Consider the following 19,542-nt stretch of genomic DNA (forward strand, 5'->3'; position numbering starts at 1 on the left):
AGTTTCTCAGAAAGTGAAACCCTCCACACTTCCCACTGTTACATAATTATGAGTATATAGTAAGGGTGAGAATTTTTAGCATGTGATAAATGTGCAGTACAAAATGCTGCAGAAATAGTTTTAAAATATGTATCCTCATCTGAACTTGTCCATACGTATAGTTTCGACAAATGTGTGTAGGACATTTTGGAAAAAAATAAAGCAAACAAATAATTTGTGGTACAAATTTGACATATGGCAAACCCTCCACAAATCACCCTTTGCTAGCAAAGTATCTGCTTCACCTTGTGACATCACTGCTCATATTTCACATAGACGAAGGTCTTTTGAAAACCCTTAAAAATACCCATAAGAACTACATATTTAGGTAGATAAGACCAGTCTGAATGTCAGAGATTATATTTTTCAACTACATGGCTATTATTTTGTTAGGTAATCTTCATTTAACTATTTTTGTTGTCACCCTTTTTCTCAAAGTATATACTTGTGCAGTTCAACAAAGAAAGCCAAAAACCGTGCACTGTGTTTAATCAAACAACTGCATCATACCGAGGTACGTGGGTGTGACATTTATGACCCATTTTCAGACAAACATTGATAATTTACAGTCACATGTCTGTGGGCTCCCCCGACGAGCATCAGTGGGAGAAACGGAACATTATAGCAAATGAATCAGGGTGGAAGTGAGGAGATGGGGACCTCAGAGGCCTCCCCTACAACATCATCATGTGGAGCCGGACTCCCGCCAAGCGCTCGTCAATGTGACAGCTTAAATGCCCCATTTAGCACCCTTTTGTGTATGTTTGTGTGGGTGAAAACGTAGGAGGGGGGGGGCGAGTGGGAGTGGGAGCAGGCTAATGGCTAAAGAGCCTCATTTAAACCTAAAGGGAAGTGTGGTGGATACGTTTATACACACCAGACATTTTATCATGAAACCTAGCAACAGCGCCTCAGACTTATACGGAGACACACACACATACATGCACACATGCGCACGCACACACACACACACACACGCACACACACACACAGGCCCAGACCCTGGACAAATACACCCCTGAATGCTTGACTGAAGAAGCCAAATCCTTATAAGTCTAATACTTCAAAACACTTTCTCACCCCGAATCGGTTATCACGGGATGCTCGGGTTGTGCAAGTTGAGATCAGCAGCGAAGTAAACAGAGCACACACTGCATGATTAATCTCCACAATGAAACAAACAAAAGATTTTACCAAGTTATTTTGTTCTAGTTCCTGGTGCAAATATAACACAAGTAGTACACTTGAAACTAACTTATATGTATTCAAGAGGACATAGGAGCTTGTTTCAAGTCGATTATTCCTTTTTGTCAATGAAATAGTCCTAGTTCCACTGGTAGATTATTTTACTTATAACAAGATGTTTTCCCCATGTTACAAGTCAAATAGAATGCCAGTGGAAATGAGACTTTTTCTTAAGCATTAAGGAATTATAGACTTAAAACAAAGTCCCATATCTTACTGTGAAGTTACTAGGAAGCTAATTTTGTCTTATTTCAAGTATTGCAACTAAACCAAAAAGACTTGGTAAGATTTTGTTTTTATGCAGTTTATAAGCAGGATGAACTGCAGCTATGCAGATAAAAGCCCAGTTATTGAATTAGACTTAATAATGGAGCATGCCTGTTTGTGATCCATGGAAACAAGGGCGATTAAGATCGAATATCATCACTAAGTGCATGAATTGTTCCTCATGGCGATCCACACTTCTTTTTCTCTCGAGGTGAAGTTACCGTATTTTTCGGTAAAAATAATTAAAAAAAAGAGAGAATAAAATAAGTAAATAAATAAAAAATAAGTAAATAAATAAAAAGTAAAGTAAAAAGCTGTTTCTTTTTCCCCACACTTTGAACCATGCTGCTCATAGCCCGGTGCGGCTTTTCTGTGGATTTTTCTTCAACCACCAGGGGGCTCTTTAGCACGAAGTGAATCATTGGAAGTCAAAATTGGAAATCGAAGAAGTCCTGATTTTCCTTTAGAACAAGCACATGCTAGCAGCAGGCACGACGGATGAGCTTGAAGAAATTTCTTCAAGCTCATACCCCCTCATCATGGAAACAACACGAAGAAGTTCATATGATTCAGCTTTTAAGTTGAAGGCTGTCAATCTGGTAGTACAGGAGGGAAATAGAGCCGCTGCACGTAAACGCGGAGTGAAGGAATCCATGGTTTGGTGGAGACGGAGGGCTGCGTCCTTAATAAATCCAGAAGATTTACTAAGGACGCAGCGTTCTGCTGCCCTCTGCTGGATTCTTGTGGTAAACCGAGAGCGGCGGAGATGCCAGCTGCTTATAGCCTGGTGCGAATTATAGATGTAAGTTTCCAGTCTTTTAAATTAACCTTTATAGATGCGGCTTATAGTGAGGTGCGCTCTATAGTCCAGAAAAGACGGTATGTAAATTGGCTCAAATAATTCAAAGAGCTCTCTTAACAAAATGAGATCACTAAAAAATGGATTATAGATCCTTAAAAATGAATAAATGCCTAGTAGAGTGAATGTATGGGATGGGAGGCTGCCAATGAGTTGCCTAAATAAGGTCATTTGAATCTTTAAAATGGTGGTTTGTGACAGCAGCACTAAAGCTCCAGTTGGATGGAGATGAAATGCCCTGATATTCAACTATCTGTTTGATATCTGACCTGTTAATCTAATTTGCGATTAATAATGAATCCACAACCAGCTGCGAAGCCGTTACATGAAAGGTGACCTTTAGAGGGTGATTCCCCCAAAGAACACAGAAAATTCACAAAGGTTCTTGCAAAGGAGGAACACAACATTTATCCAACGCATCACTCTTTTTGAAGAAAGTTTGTAAAAAACAAAAAAAAACTTATTTGGTTTCATATCTAGGTGGCCTAGTTTTTCCAGCGCACAAGATATGTAGAGATTACTAGAAGAGCTAATTGTTTCTGCTTATTTAATCTGAGATGTCATTTTTTCCATGATAAACTCAAGGTTTTGTTTATTCTCCATGACTATTTTGGCCATTTACTTAGTGTTTTTTAGTAACTGGACTCAGAGCTCAGAGCTCCAGTGTTTAGCCGAAGCTACTGCTGCTGTTTAACTCTGTGAACTTTTCTTTCTGTGTGTCATAAACAGAAGCTCTGGACCAGACCAGACTCTTCACTTTGCACAGAAGAATTGTGAATGGTGAGAGTTACCCATTGGAACAGATTTTCTATACAATAGCCTGATATTTTGGGGGGTTTTTTGCTTGGAAATCACTTTTTCAAAACAATCCTCTGGCTATGTCAGAAGCAAGGCCTATTTACAAAATGAAACCTGTATTTGGTCACCCAAATACAGGTTCACGGGTTAACTTTCTTTAGTTAACCTTTGTTTCAAAATCTTCTGCTTGCATAAATAAGTACCAAAAGGTAAATTAAAGGTCAATAGGCCTTATTAGTGAAAGAAAAGTTTAATTGTATATTCAATACATTACATAATCTACAGTTCTCATCTACTTTGTTTCCACTGATTGAAGTTCTGGACCCATTGGATCAAACTAACTCCAAATATAACAGATTATGACTCTTGATCAAACCAAAACAACTAGAAACCACTTTTTCTTTGAATCTGTTATTCATTATTACCTAAATAACAGCAGAATATTATTATATTTTGCATATATATTGGTCAAAGCAGGTAAAAACTCATGCAATGTTGATATGAAACGTCTTGCGTCAGACTGTTTGCACTTGAAAAAAGAACAACATGAAGAACGAAACAACCAAAACCTCTAAAGTGGTGCAAAATGAGAGTTGGGTGAACTCATCAGCAATCTTCTGATGCCTGCTTGGATCTTGAGTTTGATTCTTGAGCAAGCCAAATAATTCTGACCAACTTAGTCATATATTAGTGATTTTGTACAGTAGACTATGAACAGATTGTAGAAATACTCTTGACATTGTCATTTGTTAAAGAGGGTAAGAAATATCCCTGTGCGAGGCAGTAATTGATTCATGGGCGATACAAAACTTCGCTTGCCAAAAAACTCCATTTGGTACCAGAAAAAGTCTGATAGGAAACAACCAAAACCATAAAAGTACAAAAATATAGTAGGGAAGACGCCCCATTTTACACAACTAAAAGAGTGCTTCTCTTGTCATAACCTTGCTATGTTAAGACCATCTTCTCCTATTGGTGACCACTGGTGAAAACAGGATGACCTCAGCAGTTGGTTGTTTCTGGGTAAATAGGTCCAGGATGGGCCTCGAGCAAGGCAGAGGCCCGGCCAAACAATAAGGGCCAAAGGGATAGAGCAGCAGAGAGGGTCCTCCAACCTCCACAGCCAAAAACTAGGTCTTTCATTCTCTGCACACAATGAGGCTGGATGGGGTGAGCGAGTGCAGGAGTGGGAACTTTACTGTTGAGATGATTTGCGCCAGACAAGTGCATGCAAAAAAAATAATAAAAATTCACAGATGAGGTCAAGCCTTCATGGTAAGCACACATACACACAGAGGGAATCCCTCATGGCTTTGCCATGTAATCAAGTTGTGTTTTATTCTTTTCATGGAGTGGATCTACATCTGTTGTCTAAAGCTTTATCAGAACCAAACTGTTCTCACAGGTTTTGAGTGGTGATTTGATGTGTCCTGTCCAATCCTCAGGTTGCTCTGGGATGCCTTATTCCCAGGGAGGTTTACCAAACTGGACATGGAAATTGATTATAAGTCAAGTCACCAAAGATACACTAACTCTCTTTTATCATTATTACTTTTTTATATAATGCATCAACACAAATCCTGATCCGTTGTTTGGCAAATTCAAAACACAACTTTTGAGAAGTTGTGTTTCTCACTCTCTGAACAACTCAGAGAGTGAGCGAGCGAGGAAGAAACGATGAAGGATTTTTTTTTCTTTCTTGCTCTAAAATGTCTGGACAAAGACAATGAGCTATGTGAACCGTTTTGGAGAGTCCATTGGTTACTCCCAGCCAGACAGAGGCTGCCATTGTGTGCCACAGTGATGGGAGAAACTAAGTGGAAGAAAGAAGAGCCAAGTGCTGATATATTCTTCTGATTGAGTGAGAGACTTGGGGGAGAGGGGAAAAAGTTGTTCTTTCTTTCGGTCTTTCTAGTGAAAAGGGACGTGAATAATCGATAAACAGAACGAGGCCGGATCTTCTCCACCTCCTCCACCTTGTAGTTAATCTTTTCGTTTGCCCCTCTCTTGCGGGCCGTCCCGTTTTGCGTATACTTGTGTGCAGAAGGGGTGTCTGGAAAAGAAACAGCCCCGCTATCCCCCACTACTCAGACAAAGGGCGCAGATGGCTAGCTGGCCCTCCTCGGCTTTGGGGTGGGGTGCTGCAAGCAGACGCCTGCAACGGAGCGCCGCGCCCTCCTACGGAGTTCATTTCAGTACCCCACTAAAAGAGACGGCAGACGAGGAGGGAGGCGTGGTGGGGGCGCTGCTTATAACAAGAGGGGCTCAGACATCCTGAACTCGCCCCGGCTTCAACAACCCAACACCCTCGCGCTACTGGGCCACGACCTTTTGCAACTGACCAGGTCAGCATGCGCAGATATGAAAGTGGGAAGAATGCCAAAGTAAAGCACAACCAGGATATGAGAACCATTTAACTTAAAAGCACAAGTGTTTTTTTTTTATCTTGTTTTTGTGCACTACACACATGCCTCAGATCATCAAAGGCATTCTAAGACAAAGATAACCTGAGAAAGTACAAACGCTATCCTGCAAAGGACTACTAAATCACAAAGTAACAGGGATTAACCCAGATTCTTTGGCTTTTTCGCAGAATTGTGGCTTTATTACGGCCTGAGCTGTAGTATCAAGAAATTACTGGCACAGAACCTGTCTCGCAACATGAAGTACGATAAGGCAACACAATTCACTGATTGACTGAAACTTTGAAACAGATGAGAAACAACACCTGGGACATTTATCAGTCTGGGAAAAAAGTGACACAGGCATCTGTAAGGCTTTGGTGAAACCACCCAAAAGAACAAATAAATTTGTCGTACATTTGCCAGAAACATCTTAAGATATTTGGAAACAAAAAAAATACTCTACATGGGTTACTAACCAGACATCAGTGCAACTGTTTGGATGCTTTCTGTAGCATCCGACATGCAGCTAAAACGCTCAGTGTTTTTTTAAATCCTGCAAAAAAGAGTAGGCTAAAACTCCCCATGATGATGTAAAAGACTTGTTGCCATTTAGTGTAAACTCTTTCTGGCCGCTGATGACACTAAATTTGACACAATCAGTTGTTTGGCAGTTACTTTCCACGTTGGGCTGGTTCGGTTTGGAACAGGATTTTTTTCTTTTCAAGCATTAAAAAAAATGTATTTTGTATTTTTTCAGTTATTTTTGTCTGTTTGAATTTATTTGCTTGATGACCACAAAACGTGACAAAAAAAAAAAAGAAATGCAAAAAGTAGTTTCACTATTTGCCTTGACTTTACGATGTTCCTTTTTTATATGGCCAAACATGTTGACATGATTGTCTTGTCCTTCTTGGCCAATGATTTGTCTAAAATGTTCCCTCTTTTCATCTGATGACAGCTGGAAGGGGAACCAGTCCTCTCGCAGCTCTGAACAGAGCAAAGTGGCTTTGGAACATGTGAACCGGAGGACATGTTGATGTCCAGATTGAGCTGCAGATCTGGACCGAATCCAGCCACGGACCAGATGTTTTTATCTCTGTAAGCCACTGGGAGGTTATTAGGTCTGTCATGCATAAAGTGCTTTTCCTCTTTGCTACATATACATAAACACATAGACAACTATGACTTCTTTTTCCGATATAGGGATTTTTTTGAAATAGGGAAAATGTTGCTTTTATGAGGAAAAAATGCATTGCGATGGGAATATGTTGAGTGGATTCATAGTGGCCAATTGGCAAAACAGAAAACAATAAAATGAGTTCTGCTTTCTTAAAAAGTTCCTGCTATGCAGGATAAATTAGTTAAATTTGAGAAAATTAAAAGTTTATATCCTCACAAATCTCCCAGTTTGAAAAACTACTGGCAAACAAAGGGCAGCTTTGCTTTAAGACAGTTATCCGTATCTGAGGGATAATGATGTGGCACAACGACAACACATAGTTCTAACAGATTCAGCGGCCAGCCCATTGATGCCACCGTGACATAGAAATATCGATAATGTTTATTAAATAAGAAAATGAGCTATTTTACTTTTGCTACTTTTACTTTTTATGCAATCTGTTATGATTACATAAAAAGTAAAAATGTCTATGTAATCTGTTAGATCACAATACCATTGGAAGACTGCATTATTAACATAATTGATGTTTCCAAGTGATTCTTTCCCATGTTTGCCCACAAATATTGGTGGTATCAAGTACTTAGTTTTCTCTGTGTCTGAGCCAATGAAAGAAGAGATTGTCTATCAGTACTTTGTTTTTGTCATTTACAACCAAACGTACAGGTGCTGGTAAAAAAAATTAGAATATCATGAAAAAGTTGATTTAAATCAGTAATTCCATTCAAAAAGAAAAATTATTAGATGCTGAATTTGTTGTTTTCATTAGTTGTGAGTTATAATCACCAACATTAAAAGATAAAAAAATGTGAAATATGTCAGTCTTTCTCATGATATTATAATTTTATTTTTTACCAGTATAGCTATAGCTGGTATAGCTATAGAAGTAGCTATGAAGTGAGGATGAAACATCATGCCGTTGTTTGAAAATTAACAATTTTAGTTTGAGTCAAATGGCAGAATGATGTTTTGACACCTAAACCAAGAGTAAAAGCCACATTTATTATGAAATTGAGACTTTCAGCTGCTTCCCTTTACTGTTGCTATATGTTATACAACTGTTGCAAGTTGCACAGAGATAAAGCAGCACATTGGGTTCACAATGCAGGGAGACTGGAGCTGATGCTACAGTTTCTATCTGACTGCTGACAGAGTTTTAGATTTTAGGATGACAAAATTCTGCCGCGGGCAATCTTTCATCACTCTGGGGAATTACAGACAGACGGGCCCAGCCACTTCATGATTTTATGGGTCTCGAAGTTCCTCTTGTGGGTTAAGACTTCTCCTGAAAAGTTACAAAGATGATGATATATGCTTTTAATATTTTTGATTCCTCCTTACTGCAAAGCCACTTTCACATTCATGTAACAATTTCAGCGGGATGTTGTCATCTCTGGACTAAAAATTTTTCAAAAACAACCTGCTTTGTCAGTCACTACTCTTGGTCGTTAGTGATACTAAAGAGCGTAGGTAATCTTTGGACAAGACATTATATTTCAGTCTCTCATTAAACATGTACATGTTGTGCAATATTGGTAAAGAAATATTGTGCCCCAGATTGATGAATAAAAACTAGTAAGTCATCATTTCCCCCCAAACATTCATTGAAAAAGGGTTTAGTTTATCCAAAATGTAGCCTAGCTAAGAGAATTGCATGTAAATGTGTGGAGTTAGATTTAATTCTAACTCTTACTCCAATGTGTAACTTGTTTTTTTTTTTTTTTGTCTTTGACAAATGTTGTGAAGTGATGTTATGTAAATACACAGAATTGGGCTGAACCTGTGATTTAGCTAGGCTAGTGGATAATACGATTTTAGCATCTTAGCTCGACACTTAGCCGCGTGTTAGCTTGCCGTGGCTTGTCTGACTTATAGCATGTAAATTTAAATAACCATGGATTTCCATGTAGATGTTCTTTGTGCGGGATTAAACAAATGAGATAAAACATATTATGGAGCTTTAGACGTGGCCGGGCTCGATGTTCTGCCCTGATTCCACTCATCATGCTCAGATAAGCTGAGCTGGACTTAGCTTGATTGGTGAACATGTGCTAACTTCACAACCAGCTAGTAAATAATATTAATAATAAATTAACAACCAACATGTTGACCTATTTATTTCTCAAACCCTTAGTTGATAAGTTGACAAACCTTAAGATGAAGGCAAGAAAATGAAAAGATACAGAGCAAGAGGAAAAGACAATATGCCAAAAAAAACACACCAAAAAAACGCTTTCAGTCATTTTTGCTTATCCTTTGGTTTTATCTTGAGGGAGGCCACTTGTGTGCGTAATCATTGTTATGTCACTGTCACCCCCTACATAACTCACCCAAAGTAGACTACCTTGCTTTTGTCACTTTAACCTCATCTGATAGCTCTTCCTGCATCTCTACGTCTCCCGCTGATTAGCAGCGTTCTGCTGTTTTAGCCACACCCAAAAACATGTCAACACGCACCATTTACTTTCCCTAAGAGGAGTTTGATTAAGGCCAGGATCCAAAGAGGGATAATCTGCAGGTGATTATCTATGGTAGATAGGGACGAGGAGAGGGGAGCCACATTCATAATTCCTATCTAATACGCAACACTTTGTCCCTTTGACCCAATGACCCATATCCTGCCTCGCAGAGTCTGTATTGTCATACTGAAAGGCTTACAATGGCTTATCTGGTGGGACCTCAGGCACAGTGAGATGCTTTTCAGCCCACTCCTCATCTGGGAGGTGGGTGGGGGGGGGGGATTTCACCACACTGTGTGCATTATCAGGGACAGTGAAATGTATGCAAGAGCCTTGGCAACCGTCTCAAACTGTACAGAAAGTAGAGATAACTAGCAGAGACAAAGGCGGCAAGAAAGAGAGGAGAAGGCAAAATGACACACTGTCCGCACAAGGAGGCATGTGTTACGCAGAATATACAGTGTAATAGTTTGTTTGTGGATGTAAGGGTGCATTTATGAAACCCTGAGGCTATTTGATATTTGGAAGCAGATAAGAAGTAAGTTTAAGTCGCAGGATGTTATGCCTCAGCGAGTGCCCTCTCGGGAATAGAAAGTTATCTATATGTCAGCGCCTACATGTTCGATGCAAAAGGAAAAAAAAAGATCTCAGACATACGCATGAAACATTCATCAGGATAATCTGCAATTCTGAGAGCGTGCTACACATTCTTGGTGGGCTGACATGCACTTCGGCGCATGAGTGAGCCATATTGTAGTTACACGAGAGATAAAAGAAGGAGATTGTGTAAGTGGCTCGGTGCTTGAAAGCACTGTGTAACTTGTAGCGTATGCTAAAGCAGAAGCAAGGGAGAAAAGATTTTCTTTTCCAGTTGTGTAATGAAGTGCGTGTGTGTGTGTGCGCGTGCGTGCGTGTGTGTGTGTGTAAGTCCCAGAGCGTTACAGTTAGTGGTGCTGGCGCCCTCGGTGGTAACCGGCGAATTGAGGTCAGTGTGACTCGTGCGACTCCTGAACAGAATCGTAGCGGCAGGAAAACATGACAGCAAGAGGAGACGAATCTTCAGCTCCTCTTGCCCAGGCGTTCTTCTCTCCAGCTGGTTTGCATTCCAAACCAACAGCCACATTTTTTTAAGACATGAAATTTGCTGGCAGGGTGGAATGATGTGATTGTTTCCTGGTTAAATAAAGGTCAAATAAAAAAACTAAAAAAAACATGGTGGATCTGAAAGCCAAAGAGTTTCGGCTCTGGAAAAATCCTGTTTATTTCACCTTCAAATGAAATCAAATTGGTTAGGATGTCTAAGAGCAACCCAGCAGAGAACAATGTAAGAAACGGTCAAACCAAAAACATATGGCAACCGATGAAGAAAAGCATGACCAACACCACTGTGACAATGGAAAACAAGGATCTGACGATAAACAACAATAAAAAAACAATGTCACATATAGAGAAATAAAAGGACTAAATGAATTTAAGTTGAACAGTGATGTCAAACTACCATATCATAACACAAACCAAACATCACAAGAAAAACAAAAAATCCTAAAGACCAAAGCTCTTAGCAAAGAAAAAAAAAAACGGTGAATACCAGAAAAAGAAGATAAAGAGTATTAAAAAACTACAGTTTTGAGTGAAAATTTGATGAGTTGACAGACTTAGAGTTCATTTTGTGGTTACTTTTCTATTAAAGGTTTTTCAGCTGCTCTGTTTTGAGTTGTTGTCATTCCCTTCAACATCTAGTTGGCAGAAGATAAAGAGTTTGAGTAGGACAGACAGAAGCGAAACTTGTCCCTCCCATGGTAAATCCGCTCCACCCTCACTCCAATTATTGTTGTCACGCCTCCAAATCTCTCCTGGCAGAGTGTAGATGAGAAGCAGGCGGGGGACAGGAAGTTCCCCGTGTCGATTTTAGGTAATCTTTTTTAATATCGGGTTTTGGCATGGTGCTCAGAGGGCAGAGGGGTTTGAGAGAATAAGAATCAAGAGAGAAATAAAAAAACAAAAGTGGAATACAGACCAGACGAAACTGCAGGTGGCTTCCAGGATGACGTTTTGGTGTTTGATAATAAACTCTGAAATGCTTTGGAAGATTAACGTCATGCTTCTTGTACAGCAGGATGCTGCTGCTGAATAATGCCACTTACATTCTGTGAAATAAGAAACATTAAGATGCTTTAATTTACAGCCTGTTTCAGGTCACCCCTGAAACAACTGTAACATTAAGATCTGGGCAGTGAGTCGGCCCAAGACTTTCCATTAATGTGTCAGAAAGGCACACACACACACACACACACACACACACACACACACACACACACACACACACACACACACACACACACACACACACACACACACACACACACACGCACCAGAGGGAAATGCTAATATTTGTGCTTATTAACAAGGCTGTTTAGTACAAACAATATAAATGTATCATGGATGTCTTTTAAATACTTTTAAAAGCAGAGGTTGGGTAACAGCATGCGCCAGAAATTGTATTAAAATAAAATGAAATCAATAAACATACATGTAGAGATGAAGGGCTTCGAGTGAGATGGAGGCCAATGTGGTTCTGTCACTAATTCATATAACTACTAAATGAATTTTTCTCGATACTTTGTCATATAACCAACTGAATAAGCTGCATAGTTAATGATTTGTGATTTACTCAGAGAAAGCTGCCATTTCTTCATTTGCTCTGTAACACAGGGAGTATTATCTGAATATGTTTGTATTTACAATGACCAACTGTTAAAAAAATGTTTCGCTGTTAGGCAGATGGACGTTTCTTATTTAGAGTGAACAATAAGAGATTGATGAAATAAATAAATAAAAGCTTGACTCTCAGTCCAAAAGCAGTGTAGTGTAGTGGCAGGACTCTCTGCCCCGTCGTAACGCTGTGCTGCAGCCTAACAGACGGACAAACTGCAGGGATTTCACATCACGCTGCTGGGCAAAGAAAGCCCCGCGGGGGGCCACTAGATGATTTCCGTCAAATGGCCGACTTCATCCAGACAGTCCAGCTTCACAGCTATAATAAGTCCAAGTCTTGGAACAAACAAGCTTAGGACGTAGAGAGTTTGCGTGGTTTACATAAGTAAAGAAGATGAGGGTTTTCTTTCCATTTACCTACCAATTAATAAAAAAAAAACTCTCAACAACGCATTATGCATTGGTGCAAAGTGAAGCGTTACAGTCAGTGGCTTATCTCTGGAGGCTCCATCATGGCTTCATTGTCTTGTGGATCATCATTTCCAGTTTGCAGTCTGTAAATTAGTGGGGTTTCGTCAAATTCTTTTTCAAAACGTTGCCTGAACTGTAGTAACAGTTCAATGCAAAGAAATATTAGACGGCCGGTAATAATAAGGGAAAAGAGGATGCAGGGAGTGACTCAGATCTTTTGCTGGCGTTCAGAGGGTCCATCCAAGAAAGCAGAATGAGATCAAACTTCCCTTTGTGTCGTAAAAAAAAAAAAAAACCCAGGCTAATTGGAGGTGAAAGGGGAGGAGAAGAGAAAAGAGCGTGAGGACTCCACTATAAGATGCTTTTATAGTGAAGTGTGGGATTAAACTGGAAGGGGTGTAGGCATTGTGCTACCTCTAAGTTTAATGACTTCACAATTCCTCCGTGATGAAGCCATAAGGTTTGAAGAATGACTGCTTTGCTTATTGAATCTTTGTTTAAATTCTTAAGTAGACCCTCTGCGTCACCTTCAGAGGATTAGGAAATAAGTGTTTTCGTCATATTATCCCAAATGTTCAGGTGAGCATCACTGCGCAGTTTTTATGGACTTTGGTAGGTTATCTTCTTTTAACATCAGGGATCAGCTCTGTGGGTCGGGACGCTACTGAAGGCTAAAACGACACACAATGCTACTGCTGATATACATTCCAGTCGTTGTCATCAGTCGTGATTTTGTTGTGTTCTCAAAATAAAGGGGGCCAGCGGAGGAGGGAGGGGGGAGGGGGACAATTGCAGTAACTGTAATTTACCGAGATACCGTGCAAGCTTAGTCAAACTTTAATTCTGCTTCCCAAAAAAATCTAAACATTCCTTTGAAGTCCCAGCCTCACTTGAAACTTCAAGGCCAGATAAGTATAGGCTCCTCCTGATAATGGGGAGCAGGATCTTAGCCAACATTCCCAACCATTAATCAGTGTCACTTGGAAAACCAAGCCTCCCATTAGCGTTCCATTGTAGAGATAATGGCTGACACAAAGGAGGATCGGGCCGCAAGATACGACTCCCAGCAGCCGGGTTGCTCCTGTTGACCCCCCCACCCCTCCACCCTTTTATGGCAGATGCACCCCTTTTGTGAAGGGACCAGGCTGCTGTTGGGGGTGTTCACCTCTCCTCCCCCATTCTCATCGCTTTTTGCTGCGAGTTTTGACAGAAAGGAAGGAAGAAAAGAAAACATAAGCAAAATGGAAGGAAAAGTCAACAATGCAGCATTTCCATTAAGACAATTTATATTCTCTATCTGAGATGTCCTTTGACCCTCCCTGGATCGCTGAAAGGATGGATGCATTATATGCTGCACGGCGGTTTGAAGTTTCTAGATGTGAGGACGCCCGAGAGGTTCGAAATGAAGGTCAACGCGGCGACAGAAGAAAATCCAGTTGTTTTTTGTTGAGCTCTTTGGATCTGTAGGTTTTAGTTATTAGATATACGACTGAAAGACCTGAGTGAAGCTGGCCCCCCACACCTTCTTAGTGTCAAAGGTTTGTGCAGCAAAAATGTTCGTTTGTGCCGCTATCATTTTAAAGATATTAAAAAAACACTTCCAGAGGTCATGAGAGGTCAACCGGCTCCCACCTCCCCCCACCACCTTCTTCATATCAGATAGAATCGGTGTCATTTGTGCTGCGTTTGTGCAGCAACATTTTTTGTTCGTGCTGCTATAATTATAAAGATATTAAGAAATGTTTTCAGAGGTCATGAAAGGTCAACCAGCAACTTCAACCTTCAAGATGTTGATTTATAGGTTTGAAAAAAAAATGAACAACTTAAAATTTACAATCCTGCTGTTTTTTTTTCCTTCTCAAAAATAGAAGGCGGCAAATTTTTCTTTGCCGCTTGGTGTGACTGTGTGTAGGTTAAGTTTACAATCATTTAATACATAATCACCGTCTGGCAGCTCTGGAGTCCAGATATGTAAGTTTTACAAGTGAACTATCGTTTTCCTCAACTTGGAAAAATGTGGCAGTGTTGACTTTTTGTGCATAGGATGCTGTGTTGCGACTTTGCTCATGAAAAGACTCCAAAATCTGTTGGTTCACCCCAAGACTTACTCCCAAATTGAGCAGGACTTTTACAGATTGAGGTAATGTCGTCCTCAATCTGTACAGCTCCTTTGAAATATTGTTTGTTTTTCCAAGTAATTGAAATTCCAACGCTTGCCGATAATCCCTGTCAAGTGCGGTGCAAAAAACCCAGTTCAGCTTCATTCAGTTCAATGTCCTTCCCCTCAGGTCAGCTTCATTGACCGGGAGTCATGCCCTGGGCAATCAGGCCCAGAGAAGCCTACTTCATCCCACTTCAGCCCAATCCAGTGAAATTTATACTCCGTAAAGTATTCGTCTCGGTTCATCTTTCTCAACCATCACCGAGCCGAACCAGGGTCGGGTCAGCGTTTCTTCAGCCACCTCTCCGTCTCTTCCTTCCTGCGATCCCTGGTCTGTGGTGATAAGGAGGGTTATGGAGTGCGCTTGTTGTCGACAAGGCAGTATAGATCACAATAAGTAGCTCCAATTCTTCCCTTTTCTGCTGAGAGTGCACAAGCACCAGCTTCTGTCATCTTCTTTGTATAAGAGAACATCGATTCTCGGAGCAGTTCAACCACAAGACCAACAAAATGATCAGGTCAGGGTGAGGCCGTGGCTCTGACACTCGTCAATACATGCAGAGGTCAGACTGTGCTTAGTATCGAGTATATGCTGAATTTTACTAAAAACCGAGCCGAAGTCCATTTCATGCTACTATTGAGTCATTGACTAGTGCAAAAGAAATAGGATGCTATTGATCTCTGGTGGAGGATTGGATTTCCAGCTGGGAGAGGATCCCGGTCTCGGTGTACGATAGCAGGAGAAGATAACAGGGTGGATTATATATAACCTTTAGCTGGCAGTCGATAGCAGGGGGAACAAATGAAACTGTGGCTAAATGCAATCTTTGCCACTAATTCCTCCCTATCAATTGCCAAATTTGTGACACAGATCTCTTGATGTTGAAAATAAATCAAGCGGAAATTACAGGAAGGGGCTGTTTCAGATCTGGGCTCTTCCTGCACGGAGCTTGAACGTTCCCCCTGTGCATATGTGCTTCTTTCCAGGTACTCTGGCTTCATCCCAGAGTCCAATAGCAGGAATGTTAGATTATTTGGTCTTTCTAAACTGAGTGTGTGCATACATGGTTGTCCTGCAATGGATGAAGGACTGAGCTCCAAGTTGTATTTTAAATACAATGTTACTACTTTTGTTTTGAGACCACCTTTTAAGAAAGCAGTGTAACGTCTCCTGCTTTTAGCTTTTGTTTAACATCTTCCGGCTCCATCTTGTCGCTTGCTGTAAATGAAGGGTGAGTCAGGTGCAAATCTTCTGGGGCGTGTGACTGAATGGATCCCATCTCCACTGCTGCAAACGCAAAACGAGAATTGCAGACTTATCAAACGCTGCACAGAAGCTTGAGCCAATCAGATCATCAAGCTAAGAATTCTGGGCTGACCCGGAGTGAGTTTCGTTTCAGGCTCAGGCCGTAAACCTAAACTCTACGACTCTAGTGCTCACTGATTTTCTTCCGGTTTAGGTTGTCACTATGAAGAGAACGAAGCCAAGCAGCAGCCAAATAATCTTTTCAGTTTCAGTACGATAAAGACAGATGAGGTCTTAGAGAAAAGGACGTGGTGGTGAGCGTCCTTGACCAACTACAAGAAAGAGATTCTCCAGATTCCCAGATGACCATGTGGTCTGACTTGGAACAAGGGTGTTTATACATGGCCTCGTGTTTGCAGCGGTTTTATGACTTTGCATATTTGTGTGTGTATGTGTGTGGGTGGTCCCACAGTGGGGTAGGGGAGGAGGTGAGTATTTGTCCTCGGACCTAACTGACCCCTTATGTTATCGTTCTGTAATTCATCCCAGTGGCATCTGGGCATCTCTGCCGCCTTTGGTTAAGTGTGAGGATCGGAGTCGTGGGTTGCTTGGCCGGGGTGGGGGTGAAGTGAAGAGGGTGTGTGTATGTGTGCGTGTGTGCATGCGTGCGTGTGTGTGTGCGTCAGGGAGTGTGTATCACGGTTTCAACACTCCCCTCGGAGCGCATCCATCTGGACATTTGTGGATTTATTGTTTTGACACCCGCAGCACGCCACAGTCTGGAGAAAAACTCCTCTTCACCCCTTAGTAAAAAAAAAAGATGAAATAGGGCAGATAAATATTTTTTACGGGAGTGTTTGTAAATTACAGTGAATGTCCTTAACATCTGTGATTTGATCTGAACTCCAAACTGCAGCTCTCTGCATTTCATGTCAAACAAAATGCTCAGTCCTAGAATAGTTCATACTGTTTTATTGTATAACAGGTGGCATATAAAGTGCAGTATGCAGATATCACATTCATTTATGCTGGGACAAGATTATAGAGTTTATATAGATAAACTTGCCGTATTTAAAACACAAATGCGATTACACAAAGGGGGAGGAAAAAAAATGGGACGCAATCAGTTTCTTTTGACATGTACACAACAAAAATGTTCATGTGGTTTAAATATTCATTTAAAGTGCTCGGGTTAATCTCAGCTGCTATGTTGATAAACCTCAAGTCTTTGTAAACATGTAAACATCAAAAGTACTCGTTAAAGTGCCAAACAAAGCAGGTATAGCAATTTATTTCGTCCAATGGGAATCGACTGGAGCCCACGTGATCCCATTGGGGGAATGAATCGTTTGATTTCTAACAGTCTAAATAAAATCAGACTCCAAGAAAATGATTCCTCATTTACCACACAAAAACAACTACATTTATGAAGGATAAATTGTGCAAACAGCATCACATACACCAACTTTAAATACCCATTTAAACATCAGCATCGAGCAAACTGTGGAGATGGTACTTTTTCCCCCTTTTTGTTGCATATTTTTAAGTTAATCTTACAGCATAAGAAGTGGGGGAGGGGGAAAAGGCACAAAGGCTTTTAAAAGGCCTTCTGCCGCTTGAAAGCCTGGATTCTGCAGCGTACAGAAGACACATGATGCCTAACAAGACCAGAGGATGCAGCTGTAGCTAAAGGAACTGGAAGCAGGCAAGTCCTTTGACGGCTTTCGAGTCTTTAAGGAGCAACTCCACCAATTTCACACGCATTTAAAAGTCACTGCACAAACACATCTCATCGGTACCTCTGCAAAGGAGAAAAGCACACAAATCAGTCAGACTGTTACAGCAAACACACGAGACCAGAGTTATGCTTTCTGGACACCAAGGTTATTGTAAATGACCACAGTTTCCCTCCACCCCACTCGTTCGCCACTGCCTTTTTAATAATGAAGTTCATAACAGAGTCCATTAAGATCAAAAAGATCTTCGCATGGGTCTTTCAAAGTTCTTGACATTCCTTGGAAATGAGTACAGTTGAGGAAGGCGCGGCACCCAGCCCCTTTCTGGGCTGACAGAAAGGGGAGTTCTTGGAAACGCCACATCTGCAGTTTCCAGGAACGTGTCAGGCTTCAATGCAGCACACACAGGGAGAACCTTTGTTATGTGGACATTTTGTAGGTCGTGTCAGCAGAAAAAAAATAAATAAATAATTTATAAGTGTATTTTTTCTCCTTACGTTTTGACGGGTTCTTCAAACAACTGTTAAAGCAAAGGTTGCAGCATGTAAATGTGGCTCCGGCTCTGCTAGGCGTTGGGTCGCTCTGGCTTTGGAAATGACTCAGATAATCAGATCTCTAAAGATCATCACTGTGGTTTTACATTATGTGTTGACTTTCTGTCCAGTGTGAGCCAGAGAACGGGGTAACATCACAGCTGTTAGATTAGCTTCCTGGTGTTACTTTGACTCCACTGCTGGACGTTTAAAGTTTAGCTAACAATGTGTTCTGCGCGTAGGTCAACAGCAGAGCGACGACGACATGAACGCTGGTACCAGTGACTCACGGCTGGAGGAGCTTTTATTGTGGAGGCTATGAATCACTGACATGAAAGCTACATAAACAGCATCGTTAATAAAAAGGCCAACACGCAAATTGGTGCTTTAAATATTCATACCGTTTGAGTTTTTTTCACATTAAAGCTAAAAGATTCACTGTGTTTTATTGGGTTTTTTTGTTGCTGTGATAGTTCAACACAAGGTAGGGAATAAAAGGTGGCAGCAAAGAGATACATGGTTTTAAGGTTATTAAAAATGAAAATATATAAACAGTGGTGTACATTTGTATTTGTGAACTTTTTATTATTTGTTTCTACCAACTTAACAAATATCTAGACTAGACTGTTTGGTCTGTGTCCTTTAAAAAATAACTAAGGCTCAGTCAGATTTTATGGGGAGCATCTGTAAAATGAAATGTTCAAGTCTTGCCACAATTTTACAATCAGTCTTAGGTCTAGACTTTGACTAGTCCGTAGGCTTTAAACCTGGATTTTAGAGGTACTCTGGTTGCCGTAACTGCAGGGTTTCTTTCAGGTTTGTCCCGTTTTCAGCTCCGTCCATTTTCCCACCAACCATTTATTGAGGGGTATCAGAGTAAAGGTAATATGAGTACATGTGGACACTGTAGTTTTCTCATTTTTATAAGTAAAAGTTTTTGAAAAACACCTAGCCCTTTTGTTTTTAAGAATAAAAAGCTACCTTGTGTTGAAAAATCACAAGAACGTAAATTATATTAAATTTGTCATTTGTAAATCTAAAAAGTTCAGTGGTTCAAATTGTTACGCAAGACAAAGATCTGCTACTACACTGAGAAAAAAAACTGATTTTAAAAAGATCCCATGTAAGTTTTACAGTTTAACTTTTCCAACTTCCTGTAGAAGCCAACGGTGCTACAACGTGAAAATCTGTGGCACCGTTCAACGTCGATTCTTTTTGTCCTCATCTACCTCTGTGCAACTTCTATTTTTCTTTATGGAAAAAAATGCTGCCCTTTGTGTAAAAATAGTCACTTGGTGTACCTGCTGAATGGACCAATACTTTATTACCAAACCTCAGCACCTGTGGGTCAGTAAGTAGCCCTTAATGAGTCAAAATGTAAAAAAAAAAACAGTAACTGAATACAAGAGATTTAAGCTACAAACAAATCAG

The sequence above is a fragment of the Poecilia reticulata genome, chromosome 1, assembly GCF_904066995.2.
Source record: "Poecilia reticulata chromosome 1, P_reticulata-male-v2, whole genome shotgun sequence".
In the NCBI taxonomy this organism is placed as follows: Eukaryota; Metazoa; Chordata; class Actinopteri; order Cyprinodontiformes; family Poeciliidae; genus Poecilia; species Poecilia reticulata.